The 24,969-nt window shown below is 46.6% G+C and overlaps 1 pseudogene; it reads right to left on the reverse strand.

The window, feature by feature from the left end:
• Positions 1–24,969, reverse strand: part of LOC120933653 — an 80,377-nt pseudogene that overhangs the window by 20,198 nt on the left and 35,210 nt on the right.

Genomic DNA, 24,969 nt, shown 5'->3' on the forward strand with positions numbered 1-24,969 from the left:
TGAAATACTCTGCTGCAGGACTCTGTTCTTTCCTCTATAACTCTCCTCTCCTGAAATACTCTGCACTGCTTGGGAGGACTCTGCTCCTTCCTCTATAACTCTCACTCTCCTGAAATACTCTGCCTCTGCTGGAGGACTCTGCTCCTTCCTCTATAACTCTCCTCTCCTGAAATACTCTGCTCTGCTGAGGGACTCTGCTCCTTCCTCTATAACTCTCCTCTCCTGAATTACTCTGCTGCAGGACTCTGCTCCTTCCTCTATAACTCTCCTCTCCTGAATACTCTGCTCTGCTGGATGGCTCTGCTCCTTCCTCTATAACTCTCCTCTCCTGAAATACTCTGCACTGCTGGTGGACTCTGCTCCTTCCTCTATAACTCTCCTCTCCTGAAATACTCTGCTCTGCTGGAGGACTCTGCTTCTTCCTCCAGAACTCTCCTCTCCTGAAATACTCTGATCTGCTGGATGGCTCTGCTCCTTCCTCCAGAACTCTCCTCTCCTGAAATACTCTGCTCTGCTGCAGGACTCTGCTCCTTCCTCTATAACTCTCCTCTCCTGAAATACTCTGCACTGCTGGTGGACTCTGCTCCTTCCTCTATAACTCTCCTCTCCTGAAATACTCTGCACTGCTGGTGGACTCTGCTTCTTCCTCCAGAACTCTCCTCTCCTGAAATACTCTGCTCTGCTGGATGGCTCTGCTCCTTCCTCCAGAACTCTCCTCTCCTGAAATACTCTGCTCTGCTGCAGGACTCTGCTCCTTCCTCTATAACTCTCCTCTCCTGAAATACTCTGCACTGCTGGTGGACTCTGCTCCTTCCTCTATAACTCTCCTCTCCTGAAATACTCTGCACTGCTGGTGGACTCTGCTCCTTCCTCTATAACTCTCCTCTCCTGAAATACTCTGCTGGAGGACTCTGCTCCTTCCTCTATAACTCTCCTCTCCTGAAATACTCCGCTCTGCTGGAGGACTCTGCTCCTCCCTCTATAACTCTCCTCTCCTGAAATACTCTGCTGAAGGACTCTGCCCATTTCTTACCATCTCTCAGGTGGGACTCCCAGTCTATGCACTTTGGGCTTTTCACTGAAGTAGATCTGAAAAAAATAATAAAAAAAAAATAAGTAAAAATGAACGGCACATTTATTTTTAAGTTCTGCGAATCTGGCTGCAATTTGTTTTTCCAGCTTCAGAAGAAGGGAGTGGAACGGCTTGGAACCTCAGTCTGGTTATCCGATAATAAAGGAAACTGTCCAGATGCTTTCATTAGAGGTGGGCACCTAGGGGGAAGGTCAGGGAGGCGTGATCTATAGAAGGGTTGGCTCTTACAGTGAGCCCGCCCAGTACAGGCCCCGCCTCCCTATCCTCCCTTGCAGAGGTTGAGCTCGCCCCCAAGGAGAGGACAAAGAGTGGCAGAGGAAGTAAACACTGCAACAGCCACATACATATAGCAACCAAAGAAATTAATTTATTCTGCAGCTTTTTCTGTACATATTTAACCACTTCTCTACTTTGGGTGTTTTTCAGATTTGGTGTTTACAAGACTAAAACAGTTTTTTTTGCTAGAAAATTACTTAAAACCCACATTATATATTTATTTTTTTCTAATACCCTAGAGAATAAAATGACGGTCATTGCAATACTTTTTGTCACACCGTATTTGCGCAGCGGTCCTACAAGCGCACTTTTTTTGGAAAAAAAAACACTTTTTTGAATTAAAAAAATAAGACAGCAATAAATTTGGCCCAATTTTTTTATATTGTGAAAGATAATGTTACGCCGAGTAAAATGATACCCAACATGTCACGCTTACAAATTGCGCCCGCTCGTGGCATGGCGTCAAACTTTTACCCTTAAAAATCTCGATAGGCGACGTTTAAAAAAATTCTATAGGTTGCATTTTTTGAGTTACAGAGTAGGTCTAGGGCTAGAATTATTGCTCTCGCTCTAACGATCGCGGCGATACCTCACTTGTGTGATTTGAACACCGTTTTCATATGCGGGCGCTACTCGCGTATGCGTTCGCTTCTGCGCACGAGCTCGTCGGGACGGGGCTTTAAAAATTTTTTTTTTTTTTTCATTTATTTTTATTTATTTTATTACTTTTTACACTGAAAAAAAAAAAAACATTGATCACTTTTATTCCTATTACAAGGAATGTAAGCATCCCTTGTAATAGAAAAAAGCATGACAGGTCCTCATATGAGATCTGGGGTCAAAAAGACGTCACATCTCATATTTGGGCTTAAATGCAAAAAAAAAAAAAGTCATTTTTTCAAATGACAAAAAAAAAAAAAAATTGTCTCTTTAAGAGGCTGGGCGGGACTGACGTTTTGACGTCACTTCCGCCCAGCAGAGCTATGGGGACGGGCGAAGGAGATTTTTTCTTTTAGTCTTGTCCCCGCTCAGCTGCCGGATGGTCGCGATCTCCTCCGCCGCTACCGACGGCTCCGGTAAGCGGCGGAGGGCGCGGGAGTGCGGCGGGAGGCCCTCTCCCGCCGCCGATAACGGCGATCTCACGGCGAATCCGCCGCGGAGACCGCCGTTATCGTGTACAGGACCGCTGACACTAAAGATAGATACCTCGGTTGTGGCAGCAGCTGCTGCCGTTACCGAGATATCCATCTTTAAAGTTAGGCCGTATAAAGACGTACAGCGGTCTGGAAGTGGTTAAGGCCTGTAATTATAGATCAAACTACAGTTTAACCCGAACCTGGCAATCATTATACAGCTGAAATGTAATCTGCTTTGACTTCCCTGGTCTCGCCCCTCCCCCTCTCATCAATATACTAATGACATTTTTTAAAGTGGAGTTCCACCCATAAATATAACATTACATCAGTAGTTTTAAAAAAACTGTCATTAGTCCTTTACGAAAAAATATTTTTTTTTTTTTAGATGCCTTCAAATGTTGTTGCTAGGCAGAATAGTTTAATCTTCCCACTTCCTGCACCTAGGTGCTTAATGCACCGCACAGACTCCTGGGAATGTAGTGGGTGATAACTTTCCAGGAGTCTGTGCATTCCCCAGTCTCAAAGAATCATGTGACTTGGATAGCACAAGGTCTGAAACCTGATCTGACACTGCTTGTGCAAGCACTGAGCATGTGCGAGATCTGGAAGGCTGAAATCCAGGAAGTCATACAGTCTGGCTTCATGATGCCCACACTTAGATGGCCCCAGTCAATTTCTATTTTATAAAGTGTCTAAATGCTGTAACAACCTAACAAAACAGACCTTAGTTTACAGACTAACTTTACTAGAATACATTAAGCTTGTGTATTACAGGGGTATTTATATTTAAAAAGTGAAATTGTGCCGGAACTCCGCTTTAAATAAAGATATTTTTCATTATACATCTTCTTTTAGACCCTGTGATGTCATCACTAAGCCTCTGTGCTCCTCCATCCACTTGACCTCCAGAAGATTTACCCCCTTTCATGACCAGGCCATTTTTTTTTTTTTTTTTGCGATAAGGCACGGAGTTGACAATTGCACGGTCATGCAACGCTGTACCCAATTAAAATGTATTTCATATTTTTTTTTTTTCACAAATGAGCTTTCTTTTGGTGATATTTCATCACCAAAAGAAATAATAGTTCATATATATATTATAATTAATAATTATAATAATTATATATATATAATTATAATTAAAATTATATATAAAATTATCATTATTTATGTACTTTCTGCTATAAAAAAATAAATAAAACAATACAAAAATAAAAAAATCTAAATGTCTTCATTAATTTAGCCAATATGTATTCTGCTACATATTTTTTGGTAAAACAAACAAAAAATATATACAGTATATATATATATATATATTATTATTATTATTGTCTTTTTATATCGCAGAAAGAAAATAAAAAAAATATCTCTCTCTCTATATATATAAATTTTTTCATTATTATTGTCTATTGTATATAGCAGTAAAAAAAAAAAATATATAAATATATATATATATATATATATATATATTATATTTATTATCATTATTTATGTACATTCTGCTGAATAAAATACACAATAAAAAAATAAAAAATAAATAAATATCTAAATGTCTTCATTAATTTAGGCCAATATGTATTCTTGCTACATATTTTTGGTAAAACAAACAAAAAAATATTACAGTATATATATATATATATATATATATATATATATATATATATTTATTTATTATTGATTATTTTCTATTTTATATAGCAGAAAGAAAATAAAAAATATATCTCTCCTCTCTATATTATATATATATATATGATATAGATATATATATATATATTATATATATATATATATATATATATAATATATATATATAACTAATATAACATTTTTTTATTATTATTGTCTATTTTATAGAGCAGTAAAAAAAAAAAAAATTATATGTTATGTATGTTATATATATACACACACACACGTACGTACGTACGTACGTACGTATGTACGTACGTACGTATATATACACATACACACACGCATTGTTTTTTACTTTCTGCTATATATAAATACACAATAAAAAAGAATCAAATTTCTTCTTCAATTTAGGCTAATCTCTTTCTCTCCTCTATATATACATTTTCTTATTATTATTGTCTATTTTTTTTATAGCAGTAAAAAAATATTATTATTATTATATCATTTTTTAATTGTTTTACTTTCTGCTATATATGAGAAATACACAATAAAAAATAATCAAATTTCTTCATCAATTTAGGCCAATAGGTATACTATATATTCTGCTGCATATTTTTGGTAAAGAAAATAAATAATCCCAATAAGCGTATATTGATTGGTTTGCGCAAAGGTTATAGCGTCTACAAAACTATGGGATGATATACACTGGAATTTTTGTTTATTTATTTTATTCATACTCGTAATGGGCAGCGATCAGCAACTTATAGTGGGACTGCGATATTGCTGCGAACAATCGACACATAGATAGCTAGATTCACAGAAAGTTACGGCGGCGTATCAGTAGATACGCCGTCGTAACTCTGAATCTGCGCCGTCGTCAATTTAAGCGTATTCTGGAAACCAGATACGCTTAAATTAGGCTAAGATACGAGCGGCGTAAGTCTCCTACGCCTCGTATCTTAGGGTGCAATATTTACACTGGCCGCTAGGTGGGCGCTTCCGTTTTTCAGCGTTGAATATGCAAATGAGCAAGATACGCGATTCACGAACGTACGTGCGCCCGTCGCAATTAGTTACGCCGTTTACGTTAGAGATACGCCGGCGTAAAGATAAAGCTGCTCCCTAGGGTGCGCAGCCCATGCAAGGTATGGACGTCGGATCAGCCTATCTTTTTACGTCGTTTGCGTAAGGTCGTACGCAAATCGGGCTAGACGTAATTTACGTTCACGTCGAAACGGCTACTTTGGAGCAATGCACACTGGGATATGTCCACGGACGGCGCATGCATCGTTCTATAAAAAAAAGTCAATACGTCGGTCACCAGTAATTTACATAAATCACGCCCCCCTGTTACTTATTTGAATTAGGCGCGTTTACGCCGGCCCATTTACGCTACGCCGCTGTAACTTAGGAGGCAAGTGCTTTGTGAATACAGCACTTGCCTCTCTGACTTACGGCGGCGTAGCGTATATGCGATACGCTACGCTGCCTCAAAATTAAGCCAGTGTATCTGAATCTAGCTATATATATTCTGCTACATATTTTGGTAAAAAAAAAAAATCCCAATAAGCGTTTATTGATTGGTTTTCGCAAAGGTTATAGTGTCTACAAAAGAACAAAAACATACAGCGCACAAGGGTTAAGTGAATGTCACTTTATAGTCTGTAATGTGTGGAAAAACATATATGCATGAAAAATTGAAAAGTTGAAAAAATTGAAAAAATTTAAGTAGCCACTAATAGCACACAGGAAAATAGCACATTTTTTTTTTATTATTATTTTTTTTATTTTTAAAAATACTAATAACAATAGTCCGCATAACATAAGCAGCAGTTCACGTGGAGATGGTAGAGTGAAAACACATACACTTCGGGGGAGATGTTTAGGAGTAAATCCAAGTAGTGTGCATACACTTGTATGCAGAGGTATGCAATACCTCAACAAAAGCAGCCGCTTCTACGTCCTCAATGCAGGGAGATGGAATCCGTTGGTGGGATGATGACAGCCACACAAGGAGCAGATGTAGAAGTTATATCCATGCAGAGATAGATACTGCCGTTTAAAGACCACTAGCTCAGGGGCTGATGGAAAGGAAACCTTCCTCGCAAACAGAGATCTCCAGCGGCAGGGGAAGTCCTGGAGGGGGAGCCACCAAGCCGGTTCAGTGACGCAGGACCGCGTCACACGGGAGCGAGGAAAGGGGGGATGGTGGCCTGATGGATTCACACAGAGAGCAGGAGGTGTCTGGACACCTTCGTCCAGCGTCAGGGTGACTCAAAGCACCAATCAGTGTGGGCAGAAAAACGAGCAGTAGAGATGCTGGCGCTAGTGTCACTGAGAGGATTTCCCGAGTGTCGGCACTACACATCAGCTGCAGTGTGCTTGCTGCAAACATATAGGGGCATCAAAGATTGTACTGGTGAGCCGTGACTGACATGTTTCGCGTGCCAGGACGCTTTATCAAAAGTTAATAAAAAAAAATTTAAAAAATTTTTTAATGTGCTATTTTCCTGTGTGCTATTAGTGGCTACTTCAATTTTTTCAATTTTTTCAACTTTTCATGCATATATGTTTTTCCACACATTACAGACTATAAAGTGACATTCACTTAACCCTTGTGCGCTTATGTTTTGTTCTTTTGCTTTTTGCCCATGTCTCCTTAGTGGTTGACAGCTGCACGGATTGTGTTTTAGTGAAACTTCTTTAACCACTGACAACACTGTGGTTTACCGTCCTTATGGTGTAGCGCTTCATGCGGGTGTTTCTTTGTATAGTGTCTACAAAACTATGAGATATATACACAGGAATTTTTGGTTTATTTATTTTATTTATACTAGTAATGGCAGCGATCAGCAACTTATAGTGGGACTGCGATATTGCGGGCGGTCAATCGGACACTAACTGACAATTAGTGGGAACCAGTGACAGGAATACAGGGATCAGTGCTAAGACACACACTCGATGACTGGGAAGGGGTTGAACATCAGGGGGCGATCAAAGGGTTGAATGTGTGCCTAGCCGGTGTTAATGTGTGCTGCTTGCACTAAGGGAAGTGATGGATTTTGTTTTTACTTTGTTTTGCAGGAAAACAAAATCCAGCACATCCCTGCTGACAGAACAGTGCTCTGTCTTGTTTTACATAGGCAGAGCTCTGTCCAGTCGGTATCCTCGCTGATCAGCGGGTTCCGGCGGTCATCCATTGGCTGGCACCCACGGATCGGCTTCTGCTGTGACTAATGCAGTCACGGGTGTGAAGATTTGCCACATGGGGGGGTTAGCACTGGGGTAGATTCAGGTACCCGATTCCAGATACGCCGCCGTAATTTCAAATCTGCGTCGGCGTTTCGTTACGCCGATTCACAAAGTCAGTTACGCTGTAAAAATAGGCTTCTTCCGCCGACGTAACTTGAATGCGGTGGCGTATACTTGTGTGCAATATTACGTTGGCCGCTAGGGACGCTTACGTTGTTGTCGGCGTAGAATATGCTAATTTCCTAGATACGCCGATTCACAAATGTATGTGCACCCGGCGTTCGTTTTTTTTTACGTCGTTTGCGTTAAGGCTTTTGCGGTGTAAGGCTGCTCCTGCTATTAGGAGGCGCAGCCAATGTTAAGTATGGACGTCGTTCCCGCTTCGAAATTTGAATTATTTACGTCGTTTGCGTAAGTCGTTCGCGAATAGGGCTGGACGTAATTTACGTTCACGTCGAAACCAATACGTCGTTACGCCGTACTTGGAAGCAATGCACACCGGGATATGTACACGGACGGTGCATGCGCCGTCCGTAAAAAAAACGTCAATCACGTCAGGTCATCAAACATTTACATAAAACACGCCCCCCCTTCCACATTTGAATTCCGCGCGCTTACGCCGGCCCCGTTTATGCTACGCCGCCGCAACTTACGGAGCAAGTGCTTCGTGAATACAGCGCTTTCTCCTGTATGTTACGGCGGCGTAGCGTAAAAATACGATACGCTGCGCCGCCGTTTCATTGCGCAACCCCTACCCGAATCCACCCCACTGACTAGAACTGGTGGGGAGGGACTAGGGATGGATCGCGACGATTCTTCGCCATACACTGACCTAAAGATGGAGGACTCGGATCCAGACGACTCTGCAGGAGAGAAGAAAGAGAAAACACTGTAACTAAATGACACCCAAACTACAAACATTGTCATTTTCACCCCAATACCCCATCAAGCCTATCACCGATTGGCTGGATCCAGGATTATAGTGTTGTATGGTAAAAAAAAAAGGATTCCTTTCAGTAAGAGTGATAAAGTGGGTCCTAATCTATTATAGTCGTCATGGCAAAAGGCCTGGATGACTTCTGTGCAAATAACGAAGCCCACAGATATAATGACTGGAGGACAGTATGAATATTCCAATCCCAACAATCAATGCCCCATTGTTCTTACCATAAGGCAGAGGTGGCGACTGAATGTGGGGGGAGGGGGGGTTGTTTTGTCTTCCTCTGGAACAAAACGGTTTGTCTAGTTCAGTGGTCTCCAAACTGTGCCCTTTGCCTGCCTATATCTGACCATTGGGGCACCATTACTCCCAGTGACACCAATAAGGGGGCACAATTCCTCCCACTGACACCAGTAATGAGGCATTATTCCTTCTCCTGACATGAATGATGGGGCACCATTCTTCCACTGGCACCAACAATTATGGGGGCACTATTCTTCCCACTGATGCCAATGATGGGGCACCAGTCCTTCCACTGACAACCAATGATGGGGGCACCATTCCTTCCACTAATACCAATGAAGGGGCACTATTCTTCCCACTGGCACCAACAATTATGGGGCACTATTCTTCCCACTGATGCCAATGATGGGGCTGCAGTCCTCCCACTGACACCAATGAAGGGGGCACCATTCCTTCCACTAATACCAATGAAGGGGCACTATTCCTCCCACTGATACCAATGATGAGGCACTATTCTTCCCACTGATGCCAATGATGGGCACCAGTCCTCCCACTGACACCAATGATGGGGGCACCATTCCTTCCACTAATACCAATGAAGGGGCACTATTCCTCCCACTGAAACCAATGATGGGGCGCTATTCCTCCAACTGGCACCAAGATGGGGCACTATTTCTTCCCCTGATACCAACAACGGGGCACTATTCTTTCCACTGACACCAATGATGGGGCACTATTCCTACCATTGACACCAAGATGGGACACTATTTCTCCCATTGACTCCAATGATGGGGTAACATTCCTCCCATTGACACCAAGATGGGACACTATTCCTCCCACTGACTCCAATGATGGGGTACCATTCCTCCCACTGACACCGATGATGGGGGCACTATTTCTCCCACTGATACCAACAAATGGGGCACTATTCTTCCCACTGACACCAATAATGGGGTACTATTCCTCCCACTGTCATCAAGATGGGGCACTATTCCTTCCCCTGATACCAACGGGCACTATTCTTCCCACTGACACCTATGATGGGGCACTATTCCTACCATTGGCACCAATGATGGGGTACCATTCCTCCCACTGAAACCAATGATGGGGCACTGTTCCTCCCACTGACACCAAGGTGGGGCACTATTCCTTCCCCTGATACCAACCATGGGTCACTATTCTTCCCACTGATGCCAATGATGGGGCACCATTCTTCCCACTGACACCAATGATAGGGCACTATTTCTCCCACTGATACCAATGATAGGGCACTATTTCTCCCACTGATACCAATGATAAGGGAACTATTCTTCCCACTGACTCCAGTAATGGGGCACTATTCCTTCCCCTGATACCAACAATGGGACAGGATTCCTCCCACGGATGCCAATGATGGGGCACTATTCCTCCCACTAATACCAATGATGAAGCATTGTTTACTTCTATTGGGGTCAGAGCATTTTCCACTCATATTGAAAACCAGTAAACTGGCCCTGTGTTTAGAAAGTTTAGAGACCCCTTGGTCTAGTGAACTGTGATGATTACTTACCGTTGGCGTCCTCCGATGAGGAATGGCGATCTCTACCCCTCTCCACCGGAAGGCTGCATACAGATGCCTTCTTATCTCTCTCTGCCAGGTCCTCCGAGTTCCCCGTCGAATACCTCTTTAGAGATCCCTTCCTCAAAAATGGGGGAGGAGCCAGTGGGGGCGGAGGGGCCGCCCCCCGGGGAGGCTTGCTGGGCACCTTAGGGGGAATAATTGCCAGGGCTCGGGTGGTTCACACATGGACTGAATAGGCGGCACCTTGCTCCGCCGGGCAGGTTTACGGATCTTGAGCCGAGGTTCCCCAGCCTGGTCCTCCCCCGCTGGGGGCTCCATCCTGGAAAGCTCCGGGGCAGATTGCGAAGCATCGGTGGCAGACAAACTCGGCAAACTTTCTGTGGAGTCGCCAGAGTTTGAATTCATATCTTTGTCCGTGATGGGCACCACCTGATCGGAGAATGAGATACTTTTTAACTTGGAATTTTTTATGATGGGTGCATAGCCATTCGTGGGTTCAAGGGAAGGTCCGTTACATAAATTACTCGGGGGAGGGTTTACAGTATGAGTGACAGAAGAGTCTATATCATTACTGACTTTTGCTTTCCAGAAAGCTGCCACTCCATGTTTAGGAACCTCTGGGGCATTGTCCAACCTGGGAATTTCACCCGGAACGTTATCCACCTCCTCGCACGTAGGGATGCTGGGCAAGTCACTGTTAAAGTTACAGTCTACCGTGGATTTATAAGAGGTGAGTACAATCCCGCCGTTGACTTTCTCATCCCCAACCCCATCAGCCGAGTTCTGCTGGGAACGCTCTGCGTATCTCAAGGAACGGCGTCTGACGGGGTAGCTTGTCCCAGCTGTCATCTTGTCCTTCAGAAGCCTCGGGCCCCACTTTTCTCCATCGTCGTCATCATCATTTAGGGATGAGGTCCTCAGCAACTCGCTGCCGTCATCGGAAGAGTCCAAGACTTCACTGGCAACGAGTCCACGGGGCATAGAAGATTCTGGAACCCAAACTAACACGAAACCCGGTTTCTGTTGGTGGCAACCACAGCAGCATCTACTGGGGCAGGCCAGTCGAGGTTGGGATGATGCCATTTTGGTTGGTCGCTCATCTGGGTCTTGGAAAAGCTTTGGAGGCAGTGCTGTTGATGGAAAGAGAAGAAAGAGAGGATATTTTTAATAAACATCGGTCAAGAAGAAATAAATTGAAGCATTTCTGGAGAGAAGATGCTAAACAATTTCATACAAACTATCTAAATTTCTACAACTGGTTACATCTAAGGTGGCACTTGACTAGTTTCAAGGTTCTCTATGGTGGCACTTCACGGATCTCCAGGTTCTCTATGGTGGCACTTGACTAATTTCAAGGTTCTCTATGGTATCACTTGACTAATTTCAAGGTTCTCTATGGTGGCACTTGACTAATTTCAAGGTTCTCTATGGTGGCACTTGACTAGTTTTAAGGTTCTCTATGGTGGCACTTGACTAGTTTCAAGGTTCTCTATGGTGGCACTTGACTAGTTTCAAGGTTCTCTATGGTGGCACTTGACTAGTTTCAAGGTTCTCTATGGTGGCACTCGACTGATCTCTAGGTTCTCTATGGTGGCACTTGACTGATCTCTAGGTTCTCTATGGTGGCACTTGACTAATTTCAAGATTCTCTTTGGTGGCACTTGACCAATTTCAAGGTTCTGCTGGAGGTCAGATCGTACTAATGCATGTACACCCCTCAGAACTACATCTCCCAAGAGCCCTTTGCCTTCACTTATAGTGTGGGCAAGGTCATGGGAGTCGAGTGTGATCATTAGGAGGGGCAACTGCTGGGAGGTCAGATCCTACTAATACACGTACGTCCCCCAGAACTACATCTTCCAAGAGCCCTATCACTTCACATATAGTGTGGGCAGGGTCTTGGGAGTCGAGTGTGATCATTAGGAGGGGCAACTGCTGGGAGGTCAGATCCTACTAATACACGTACGTCCCCCAGAACTACATCTTCCAAGAGCCCTATCACTTCACATATAGTGTGGGCAGGGTCTTGGGAGTCGAGTGTGATCATTAGGAGGGGCAACTGCTGGGAGGTCAGATCCTACTAATGCACGTACGCCCTCCAGAACTACATCTCCCAAGAGCCCTTTCCCTTTACATATAGTGTGGGTAGGGTCTTGGGAGTCGAGTGTGATCATTAGAAGGGGCAACTTCTGGGAGGTCAGATCCTACTAATGCACGTACGCCCTCCATAACTACATCTCCCAAGAGCCCTTTGCCTTCACATATAGTGTGGGCAGGGTCTTGGGAGTCGTGTGATCATAAGGAAAGCAGGAACAAGAATTGTCTCTGGACAGCCGCACTCTGAACAAATTGTAGCCTTTATTAAAAGAAGGACAGCACTACAAGTCACAGCAAAATGAAATAAAAACTCGACCTTTGACACGTTTCGCACTGAAACTAGTGCTTAGTCATAGCTATGTTCCTGCTTTGCCAAGTTCATTGCCTGCACCTGAGTTATCTGCAGCGGAGGATATTCATCTGGGTTCCCACCTGGAGCGGCTATTCCCTTTCCCCTTGTGATCATTAGGAGGGGCAACTTCTGGGAGGTCAGATCCGACTAATGCACGTACGCCCCCCAGAACTACATCTCCCAAGAGCCCTTTCTCTTCACATATAGTGTGGGCAGGGTCTTGGGAGTCGAGTGATCGTTAGTAGGGGCAACTGCTGGGAGGTCAGATCCTACTAATGTATGGAAGCCCCCCAGAACTACATCTCCCAAGAGCCCTTTCTCTTCACATATAGTGTGGGCAGGGTATTGGGAGTGGAGTGATCATTAGGAGGGGCAACTGCTGGGAGATCAGATCCCACTAAAGCACGTACGCCCCCCAGAACTACATCTCCCAAGAGCCCTTTCTCTTCACATATAGTGTGGGCAGGGTCTTGGGAGTCGAGTGTGATCATTAGGAGGGGCAACTGCTGGTAGGTCAGATCCTACTAATGCATGTACGCCCCCAGAACTACATCTCCCAAGAGCCCTTTCTCTTCACATATAGTGTGGGCAGAGTATTGGGAGTCGAGTGATCATTAGGAGGGGCAACTGCTGGGAGGTAGGGCCCAAACCAAACCTTAGGAGCTCACCGGATTTCTGTCAGGTCAACAGAATTTTATGCCTATGGAAACTTTAGGCGGAAAAACGTTTTAAGTTGGTGGAAAATTTTGATTTACCTCCTGTATCAACAGCGTTTGATGACTTCATGCCGGAGGGAATTGGAATCTGTTTGATAACTGATAATTGGCTCATTATTAAAAAAATTCCCGCAGTGAGACAATGAGATCTATTGAAGTGCGTCAGAAAAAAGTGAAGTTCAGCTTTTTTGTCTGAACGGTAAAATGAATGTAGACAATGGAAGTTCCTGTTCTGGGAATTAGTAAGAAGATTTAAAGCACAACAAGCGACCATTAAGGATTATTAACTATAACGAGGAGCCTAAAAGCTCTACAAATACTATAGGGAAAGCAATTAGGGGCTCCTGGGGGCTGGAAAAACAACGTGGAGCTCTCTAAAAAAAAAAAGGCTGACCGCACTCTTATCTGCCCAGTGCCAATGACTAATGACCCATCGATCGATGAGCCCTCCATCCCTCACCTCCCGCTCCATAGGAATCAGTCAGTTTAACTCCATCTATTCTTATAGATTTATCAATTTGTTTCCACTCTATAGCACTGACATATACCGCAGTGCTGTACAGAGAACACTGACCCCAGTCACCTCAGTTTCTGTACCAGAGGAGGTTACACTCTAATGCCCCCCCCCCTCCCCTCACAGTCACACACTATTATTATACATTTATATAGCTCTGACATATATAAAACTTGACCAACGCAGCACTGTGGATACTTCTAGAGCCTGTACAGCTACAGCGAACCCGGACAGGGCACAGTATTAATGCAGCCAAGGCCATCACTGGCCAGTCTCACAGGGTCACCTCTGTCAGTGCCAGGGGACGAGTCCAAGTTACCGTTTCTGGCTCCGGAGGAATAATCCCGGACGAGCCCCCTATTATTAGGTCAGATTTCTATAACAATTTTCGACCTCCAACTGTCAGTTACCAGAAAGGAAAGCGTGGGCTGAGAAATCACTGCGGCCTCACCCTGATGACGCGACTTTCCCAGGATCTGCCATGTGTTGGTGGTTTAGAGGGATCTGCTTTACATCCCAGATCGTTTACAGAGCGGCGAGGGGGGGGGCGCGAGAGGAGGGAGACCACCGGGACATATAATGAGCATTACACAGGGAACCTCCAAAACCTGGTCCGTCTTATATGGGATTATTTACTCATCATTGATCAGCAACACTGATTTTCCTTTTATATCAGGGTGTGCAGTGTCCACATTCCAACTTTCCCATTTACTGGACTTCATGGTAGCATGGAGTCAAAGTTGGAGGAACAAAATTTGATGTACAATAAACAAATGTAAAAAAATACATAGAATAACCATAAAATAAAAATGGTAACAATTATTTTTTTTAACTGTACTTAAATCGGGTAACTTTAACATTACCCAAAAGGAAAAAAAGTCAAAAAATAAATCAATAATATATGCAGACCAGAGAGAGAAGAGAAAGAGAGAAGAGAAAGAGAAGAGAGGGGGAGAGAGAGAAGAGGAGAGAGGAGAGGGAGAGGGAGAGAGAGAGACAAGCGTGTCACAGACTGAGAGGGACATAAGAAACTGAGGACTTAATCCTTTCACAGACTTATGTCCATTCCCCTTTATATTACCCCCCTTCCCCTTTTTCTATACAAACTCAACTGCTTTGCAATGCTAACATGTATTTGGTCCTGCCATTTAAAGCTTATTTGAATTTGAGAGAGAGAGAGAGAGAGAAGAGAAGAGAAGAGAAGAGAGAGAGAGAGAGAGAGAGAAGAGGGGAGAGAGAAGAGAAGAGAAGAGAAGAGAAGAGAGTGGAGAGGGGAGAGAGAGAGAGAAGAGAAGAGAGTGGAGAGAGAGAGAGAGAGAGAGAGAGAGAGAGAGAGAGAAGAGAAGAGATGGGGGAGAGAGAGAGAGAGAGAGAAGAGAAGAGATGGGAGAGAGAGAGAGAGAGAGAGAGAGAGAAAGAGAGAGAAGAAAGAGGGGGGAGAGAGGGAGAGAGAAGAGGGGAGAGAGAAGAGGGGAGAGAAGAGAAGAGGGGAGAGAAGAGGGGAGAGAGAAGAGAGGGGGAGAGGGGGAGAGGGAGAGAGGGGGAAGATGGAGAGAGAAATGGAGAGAGAGAGAGGAGAGAGAGGAGAAAATGGAAAGAGGAGAGAAAGAAAGAAAAGATAGAGAGAGAGAGGGGGGAGAGAGAGGGGGGAGAGAAGAGGGATGGGGAGAGAGGGAAAGAGAGGGGGGAGAGAGGAGAGGGGGAGATGGGAGGGAGAGAGGGGGGAGAGAGGGGAGAGATAGAATAGAGGGAGAGAGAGGGGAAGAGACAGGATAGAGAGAGAGAGAGAGAGAGAGAGAGAGAGAGAAGAGAAGAGGGGAGAGAGAAGAGAGAGAGGGGGAGAGAGGGGAGAGAAGAGAGGGGGGAGAGAGAGAGAGGAAGAGAGGGGGAGAGAGAGAGAAGAGAGGGGGAGATGGGAGGGAGAGAGAGGGGGAGAGAGGGGAGAGATAGAATAGAGGGATAGAGAGGGGAAGAGACAGGATAGAGAGAGAGAGAGATACGAGAAATAGGAGAGAGAGAGAGAAGAGAAGGGGGGCGGGAGAGAGGAGAGAAGAGAAGGGAGAGAGAGGGGGAGAGAGAGAGAGAGAGAGAGAGAGAGAGAGAGAGAAGAGAAATGGTGAGAGAGAGGGGGGGAGGAGAGAGAGTAAGAGGGGGGAGAGAGAGGAGAGAGAGGGGAGAGAGAGAGGGGAGAGGAGAGGGGAGAGATTGGAGTGGAGAGAGAGGGGGAGAGAGAGAGAAAAGGAGGGGGGGGAGGAGGAGGGAGAGAGAGAAGAAGAAAAGAGGGGGGGGAGAGGAGAGAGGGAAGGAGGGGGGGAAGAGGAGGGGAGGAGAGGAGGAGGGGAGTGGCAGAGCGGGAGAGAGCAGAAAGAGGGGGAGAGCGGAGAGAGAAGAAAGAGGGGGGAGAGAGGAGAAAGACGGGGTGGAGAGAGAGAGAGAGAAAGAGGGGGGCGAGAGGAGAGAGACGAAAGAGGGGGGGAGGAGAGGAGAGAGAAGACAGAGGGGGGCGAGCGGAGAGACGAAGAAAGAGGGGGGAGAGGAGAGAAGAAAGAGGGGGGAGAGAGAGAGGGGAGAGAGAAGAAAGAGGGGGAGAGAGAGGAGAGAGAAGAAAGAGGGGAGAGAGAGGAGAGAGAATAAAGAGGGGGAGACAGAGAGAGAGAGAGAGAGAGAGAGGGAGGAGAGAGAGAGGAGAGAGAGGAGGAGAGAGAGAGAGAGAGAGAGAGAAGAGAGAGAGAAGAGAGCAAGAAAAAGAAAGAAAGAAAGAAAGAGAGAGAGAGAGAGAGAGATTTTTTTTAATACATTTTGTATTTTTATATTTCAATTGATACTTGTGTTATATATATCAGATTGCATGCATTTTATATTTTTTTATTTAGCTTTTTTAATCTACAATTTTATATTTTGAAATAGTTACATTTCTGAGTTTGTCTGAATTATATATATAATAATCATTACAATAAAATATTGTTATTTAAGAATAAGGACTAATTCTAAACATGTTCAAAAATGTAAAACCAAACCTAGAATGAGGGATATAAAAACTTTATTTACAAAAAACTAAAAGGTTGGACAGTAATTTCTGAGGACAAAAACTAGGGGACGGTCCTTGACAATTGGCGTCATGCAACAATGAATAGCAACAGCTCCTCAGTATTACGGAGTATCCGGAGACCCCCCCCCACCATGTACTATGGAGTGTCCCGAGACCCCCTTCCCCTTACACCCCCCTATGTACTATCCAGGGACCCCCACCCCATCCCTAGACCCTCATACCCCCACTATGTACTATCCAGGGACCCCCACCCCGTCCCCCTAGACCCTCATACCCCCACTATGTACTATCCAGGGACCCCCACCCCGTCCCTAGACCCTCATACCCCCACTATTTAATATCCAGGGACCCCCACCCCGTCCCTAGACCCTCATACCCCCACTATGTACTATCCAGGGACCCCCACCCCGTCCCTAGACCCTCATACCCCCCACTATGTACTATCCAGGGACCCCCACCCCATCCCTAGACCCTCTTACCCCCACTATGTACTATCCAGGGACCCCCACCCCGTCCCTAGACCCTCATACCCCCCACTATGTACTATCCAGGGAGGGACCCCCCCCACCCCGTCCCTAGACCCTCATACCCCCACTACGTACTATCCAGGGACCCCCACCCCGTCCCTAGACCCTCCATACCCCCACTATGTACTATCCAGAGACCCCCACCCCTTCCCTAGACCCCTCATACCCCCACTATGTACTATCCAGGGACCCCCACCCCGTCCCTAGACCCTCATACCCCCCACTATGTACTATCCAGGGACCCCCACCCCGTCCCTAGACCCTCATACCCCCACTATGTACCTCTGCTGTGCAGACAGACGCGGTCGCTGGGTGTAGCAGGCGAGGAGCCTGGAGGAGGGGGGGGGGTGACGCATGGAGGACATGGGTGGGTGGGGGGGATAAAGTTTCAAATCCCAAATACTACACAAGCAGAAGGTTAACTCTTCTCATTCTGGATCCCGTCTGCTGCTGGAAATAGAGCAGCTATGTCCACAATCACCGACCCAACCAGGGACCTGGGGAGCCTCAAGGTATAAAGCGAACCAGTCACAGCTGGGATGACACCAGAAAGTTACAGTGGCCCGGATTCAGGTAGATTTGCCCCTTATTTACGGAGGCGCAGGGCAGCGTTTTTTGCCCTGCGCCCCCGCCAAATTTTACTGCGCTACCCCGCGATTCACGGAGCAGTAGCTCCGGTAAATTGCGTGTGCGCTGTGAAAAGGACATCATTTGCTTCAAAGTGAATCGGCGTTCCCAGAGCCATTCACGAATCACTTACGCAAATTACGTAAATTCGAACGTCGCGGCGCGGGGACACGACGGGTATACTTTAGCATTGGCTGCCCCTGCTATTAGAAGGGCAGCCTTACGCTAAACACCGCAGTACGGAAACAACGTAAATTGCGTACGCAGGGCTCGCGCAACATTGTGAATCGGTTGTTAGTATGCAATTTGCTATACTATACACCTGAGCACAATGGGAGCGCCCCCTAGCGGTCATCGCAAGAATGCAAGTTACGTCGGTGGAGGAAGCCTATATTTTTCAGCGCAACTGCCCTTGTGAATCGGCGTAACGCTACGCGGGGCGCGAATTCAAATTACGGCGGCGTATCTGGAGATACGCCCGCCGCAAAAGGTACAGAATCTAACCCCGGTATGTATTAACAGCACAAGGCTAGACAGGCAAAGCAGCGACTGTCAGACTTCAAGTGACCTCCGATTCTTAGGGTCGAATGTCATCCTCAGACAGGGGTGAGACATTAGAGTGTAAGCTCCTCTGGTACAGAGACTCATGAGACTGGCTCAGCGTTCTCTGTACAGCACTGCGGTATATGTCAGAGATATATAAATGTATAATAATAATAGTAATAACAGATCTGTAGAATAGGTGTCCTCTCTATATAAATTATTATATTGTATATATACACACACACCATATCACACCCCACATACACAGATCCATATGTAATCCATGTGTGGACAGCCGGGCGCGCTCTCTCTGTACAGCTGTTATCAGCAGTGGACGCACCCAGGAACAGCTGCAGTGATTATATATAGCCGAGGGAGGGGGGGGGGGGGACACATCTACACAATGTATACATCATACCATTACATATCCACACTCATTGCAGACATTGCAGAGAAATTCAAAGAGAACCTGTCACTTACACACAATAATTCCATGTGACAGTGTGATGGGGAAATTGCGGGGATGCCGACAGAGTTCAGGCACAGTGCCATGCAGATGCCTCCCTATAGGTAGAAGAGAGAGCCGCAGTGCATTGTAGAAGTCTGAACTGCGGACAGGAAAGGCAATATCCGCATTCATGATTGGCCATAATACACATAGGGCCAGATTCACAGAGATCTGCGTATCTCTGTGCGGGCGTAGCGCATCTCATATGCGCTACGCCGACGTAACCTAGAGAGGCAAGTACAGTATTCACAAAGCACTTGCTCCCTAAGTTGCGGCGGCGTAGCGTAAATGGGCCGGCGTAAGCCCGCCTAATTCAAAGTAGGCTGGTAGTGGGCGTGTTGTATTGAAATGAATCGTGACCCCATGTAAATTAAGCGCCATATGAACGGCGCATGCGTGCGCATGCGCAGAATCACGTCGAATTTACGCCCTAAGATACGATGGCTCATGGCAACGACGTGAACGTAACCTACGCCCAGCCCCATTCACGTACCACTTACGTAAACAACGTAAAAATATACGCTTGTTCCGACGTCCATACTTTGCATTACTTGCGCCTCATATAGCAGGCGTAACTTTACGCCGGACGTAAGCCTCACGAAAACGGCTTAGCGGGCGCAAGTACGTTTGTGAATCGGCGTATCTCGGTCATTTGCATATTCGACACGTAAATTTACGGAAGCGCCCCTTGCGGCCAGCGTAAATATGCACCCCAAGATACGACGGCGTAGGAGACTTACGTCGGTCGTATCTTGGCCAAATTCAGGCGTATCTTGTTCCCTGAATAGGGCGCATAGATACGCCGGCGCATCACAGAACTTACGCCGCGTATCAATAGATACGTCGGCGTAAGTCGTCTGTGAATCTGGCCCAATGTGACCAGGTCCAGGTTGTTGAACGGGGATGATGGGACCTGTAGTCACACAATGACAAATAGAGCTCCTTCTACTTACTGGAGAAGAGGTCACTGTATGAAAGAGCTGGGGACATGCTGAGCACTAAGGACCCTCTGCCTGGGACATGCTGAGCACTAAGGACCCTCTGCCTGGGACATGCTGAACACGAAGGAACCTTTGCTAGAGACATGGGGTGTACATGGGACCCTCTGCCTGGGACAAGGCATGTACATGGGACCCTGTGCTTGGCACATGGCGTGTACATGGGACCCTCTGCCTGGGACAAGGCATGTACATGGGACCCTCTGCTTGGCACATGGCGTGTACATGGGACCCTCTGCCTGGGACAAGGCATGTACATGGGACCCTCTGCCTGGGACATGGTGTGTACATGGGACCCTGTGCCTGGGACATGGCGTGTACATAGGACCCCGTGTCTGGGACATGGCGTGTACATGGGACCCTGTGCCTGGGACATGGCGTTGTACATGGGACCCCCGTGCCTGGGACAAGGCGTGTACATGGGACCCCGTGCCTGGGACAAGGCGTTGTACATGGGACCATGTGCCTGGGACATGGCGTGTACATGGGACCCTCTGCCTGGGACATGGCGTGTACTCGGGACCCTCTGCCTGGGACATGGCGTGTACATGGGACCCTGTGCCTGGGACATGGCGTGTACATGGGACCCTGTGCCTGGGACATGGCGTGTACATGGGACCCCGTGCCTGGGACAAGGCGTGTACATGGGACCATGTGCCTGGGACATGGCGTGTACATGGGACCCTCTGCCTGGGACAAGGCATGTACATGGGACCCTCTGCCTGGCACATGGCGTGTACTCGGGACCCTCTGCCTGGGACATGGCGTGTACATGGGACCCTCTGCCTGGGACAAGGCGTGTACATGGGACCCCCTGCCTGGGACAAGGCGTGTACATGGGACCCTGTGCCATATGAGGACAGACCGGGGCGCACCTTTCCTGTAAATCATTCCTACCGTTCATTCTAGGGACACGCCGCTCCCAGTCTACAAACAGTCTGTTGATTTAACATGACATCTTGTACAAGCCGGGGATTTCCTTTCATAAAACTTCCACATACAATCTGAACTTCTGTTATGTATTATTTTTTTATATATATATATATATGTGTTGTACTTATTTGTTTTAAAATAAAAAAAGAATTATAATCGGAAAAAAAAAAAAAATCTGAACTTCGGCCAAAATTTGCAAGAATTTGAATATTTTTCATGTTTATAAATTAGGTCTCAAGGACGGGAAGAGAGTGGAAATGTCACCCGGGGGGGGGCCACAGAGGGATCAGAGACCTGACCGAGGACCTAACCCTTCCACAGTCCATATCTGGAGCTCAGGCCCACATTCTGAAGTCACACGACTTCCAGGGTCCACATGGGCTTTATGTTGCCTTGAACCACCTTCAAAACGTAAAAAGCCCGCCCATGAGGAGACACCACGAATGTGCGCCTTCCTGATTAGTTTCACTTCATTACACCTTGCTACGTCAGTTCCTACTAACATTTCAAAGAGACGAGAGAGAGAGAGAGAAAGACAAGAGAGCGAGAGACGAGAGAGCGAGAGACGAGAGAGCAAGAGACGAGAGAGCAAGAGACGAGAGAGCGAAAGACGAGAGAGGGAGACGAGAGAGCGAGAGACGAGAGAGAGACGAGAGAGAGAGAGACGAGAGAGAGAGACGAGAGAGAGAGAGACGAGAGAGAGAGAGAGACGAGAGAGAGAGAGAGAGAGAGAAAAAGACGAGAGAGAGAGAGACGACAGAGAGAGAGAGAGAGAGAGAGAGAGAAAGATGAGAAAGAAAGACGAGAAAGACGAGAGAGAAAGACGAGAGAGACGAGAGAGAGAAAAAGAGAGACGAGAGGAAGACGAGAGAGGGAAAGACGAGAGAGGGAAAGACAAGAGAGGGAAAGACAAGAGAGGGAAAGACAAGAGAGGGAAAGACAAGAGAGGGAAAGACAAGAGAGGGAAAGACAAGAGAGGGAAAGACAAGAGAGGGAAAGACAAGAGAGGAAAGACAAGAGAGGGAAAGACAAGAGAGGGAAAGACAAGAGAGGGAAAGACGAGAGAGGGAAAGACGAGAGAGGGAAAGACGAGAGAGGGAAAGACGAGAGAGGCAAAGACGAGAGAGAGAGAGAGAGAGAGAGAGAAGAAGACGAGGAGAGCGAGAGAGAAAGGACAAGAGAGAGAGAAAGACGATAGAGAGACGAGAGAGAAGAAGACGAGAGAGCGAGGAGACGAGAGAGCGAGAGACGAGAGAGAGAGAGACGATAGTGAGACGAAATAGAGAGACTGCACTCACTTTTTTTGCGTTCATGATCAGGAGGAGAAGGGTCCCATTTCATATAATCATAGAGAGAAGGGCCGCTTACATTGGTGGTCAGTAGAAGAAGGGGTTCCTTTCATTGATGCTCCGATGGAGAAGGACCCCCTACACCCATGGTCAATAGAAGAAGGGCCCCCATGCATAGTAGTCATATGGAGAAGGGGGCTCTCATATTGGTGGTTAGTAAGAGAAGGGCCCACTTACATATAGTTAGAAAGAAAAGGGCCCCTTACATTGGTGGTCAGGAGAAGGAACCCCTAAACTGATGGTCAGTAGAAGAAGAGCCCCCCTTGCATAGTAGTAAGATGGAGAAGGGGTACACATATTGGTGGTCAGTAAGAGAAGGGTCCATTTACATTGTATTAAGATTAAAATGGTGGCTAGTCAAACTGGTGGTCTGTAGAAGAAGGGTCTCCATAAATTGCTGCTGAGGTGAAGGACCCCCCAATACTAATGGTCCAATAGAAGACGGGCCCCCATGCATAGTAGTCATATGGAGGAGGGGCCTTCATATTGGTGGTCTGTAAGAGAAGGGTCCACTTACATATAGTCAGAAAGAGGAGGGCCCCTTCCATTGGTGGTCAGGAGAAGGAACACCTAAAACGAGTAGAAGAGCCCCCTTGCATTGGTGCCAAGGTGGAGAAGGACCCCCTACACCGATGGTCAATAGAAGAAGGGCTCCTCATATTGTTGGTCAGCAAGAGAAGGGTCCACTTACATATAGTCAGAAAGAGAAGGGCCCCTAATATTGGTGGTCAGTAAGAGAAGGGTCCATTTACATTGTATTCAGATGGAGAAGTGCCCCTTATGTTGGTGGTTAGTAGAGCTGGTGGTCAGAAAGAAAAGGGCCCCTACATTGGTGGTCAGGAGAAGGAACCCCTAAACTGATGGTCAGTAGAAGAAGAGCCCCCTTGCATATTAGTCAAATGGAGAAGGGGCCTTAATATTGGTGGTCGGTAAGAGAAGGGTCCCTTTACATTATATTCTGACAGAGAAGGGTCCCTTATATTGGTGTTAAGTAGAATAAGGGTCTCCTTAAACTAGTGGTCAGGAGAAAAAGGACCCCCTACACTGATCAGTAGAAGAAGAGCCCCCTTGCATAGTAGTCAGATGAATAAGAGTCCTCATATTGGTGGTCAGTAAGAGAAGGGTCCCCTTACATAGTAGTCAGATGGAGAGGGCCCTTACATTGGTGGTCAGATGGATAAGGCCCGTCATATTGGTGGTCAGTAAGAGAAGCGTCCCCTTACATAGTAGCCAGATGGAGAGGGCCCCTTACATTGGTGGTCAGATGGATATGGCCCCTCCATATTGAGGGTCAGTAAGAGAAGGGTCCCCTTACATAATAGTCAGATGGAGAGGGCCCCTACATTGGTGGTCAGATGGATATGGCCCCTCATATTGGTGGTCAGTAAGAGAAGGGTCCCCTTACATAGTAGTCAGACGGAGAGGGCCCCTTACATTGGTGGTCAGATGGATATGGCCCCTCATATTGAGGGTCAGTAAGAGAAGGGTCCCCTTACATAGTAGTCAGACAGAGATGGGCCCCTTACATTGGTTGTCAGATGGATATGGCCCCTCATATTGAGGGTCAGTAAGAGAAGGGTCCCCTTACATAGTAGTCAGACAGAGATGGGCCCCTTACATTGGTGGTCAGATGGATACGGCCCCTCATATTGGTGGTCAGTAAGACAAGGGTCCCCTTACATAGTAGCCAGATGGAGAGGGCCCCTTACATTGGTGGTCAGATGGATATGGCCCCTCATATTGGTGGTCAGTAAGAGAAGGGTCCCCTTACATAGTAGTCAGATGGAGAGGGCCCCTTACATTGGTGGTCAGATGGATATGGCCCCTCATATTGAGGGTCAGTAAGAGAAGGGTCCCCTTACATAGTAGTCAGATGGAGAGGGCCCCTGGCATTGGTGGTCAGTAGGATAAGGGCCCACTTCATTTTTGGTCAGTACATTAGCACCCCTAACATTGGTGGTCAGTGTAGGAAGGAGACCATAGGGGTCAGTGCTCATGAGACCCCCAGCACCCTCCGGAGGGACCCCAGTGGAGAAAGTCTGGATTGGATGATTAGCAGTAGGTGGATGTCATGTGTTGTGTGTCTCATCTAGAACAGCCGGTGGGCTGTCTCGTGTACGATCCGGTTGGACTGGTTGGGGCAGTACATGGAGTCAAGGCCAGGTATGCAGAGATGAAGACAGATGGATGACATTGCTGGGATGATGATGATCACACCTCTGCTTGTCCGCCTCGGGGGAATTCTCTGCCCGCCGGTTTGCTGCCGCATGTTTACACAAATTATTTTCACTTTCTCTCTGACACGTTTATGAGAGTCGCAGTTCTCTACGTGATTCAGAGTCCTGACCGCCATTCTGCTAACTCACTGTATTTCCCGATTTGTTTTCTGTGTGGAAGCAGTGGTCTCTCCGCAGAGGTCTGGCATGCCTACTGCTGAGCCAGAACCAGAGCTCTCCAATCAGAAGGGAGCGTGAGCTCAGATGATTGCAGAGTTATACGTCTGACTTTCAGGGGGTTGGGTCAGAACTCTGCAGAGTCCGTTGCTTCCCCACAGAAAGTAATCGGGGTAGATTCAGGTAGATGGGCGCCTAGTTACGGCGGCGCAGCGTATTGTATTTACGCTACG

The sequence above is a fragment of the Rana temporaria genome, chromosome 3 (assembly GCF_905171775.1).
Source record: "Rana temporaria chromosome 3, aRanTem1.1, whole genome shotgun sequence".
Lineage (NCBI taxonomy): Eukaryota > Metazoa > Chordata > Amphibia > Anura > Ranidae > Rana > Rana temporaria.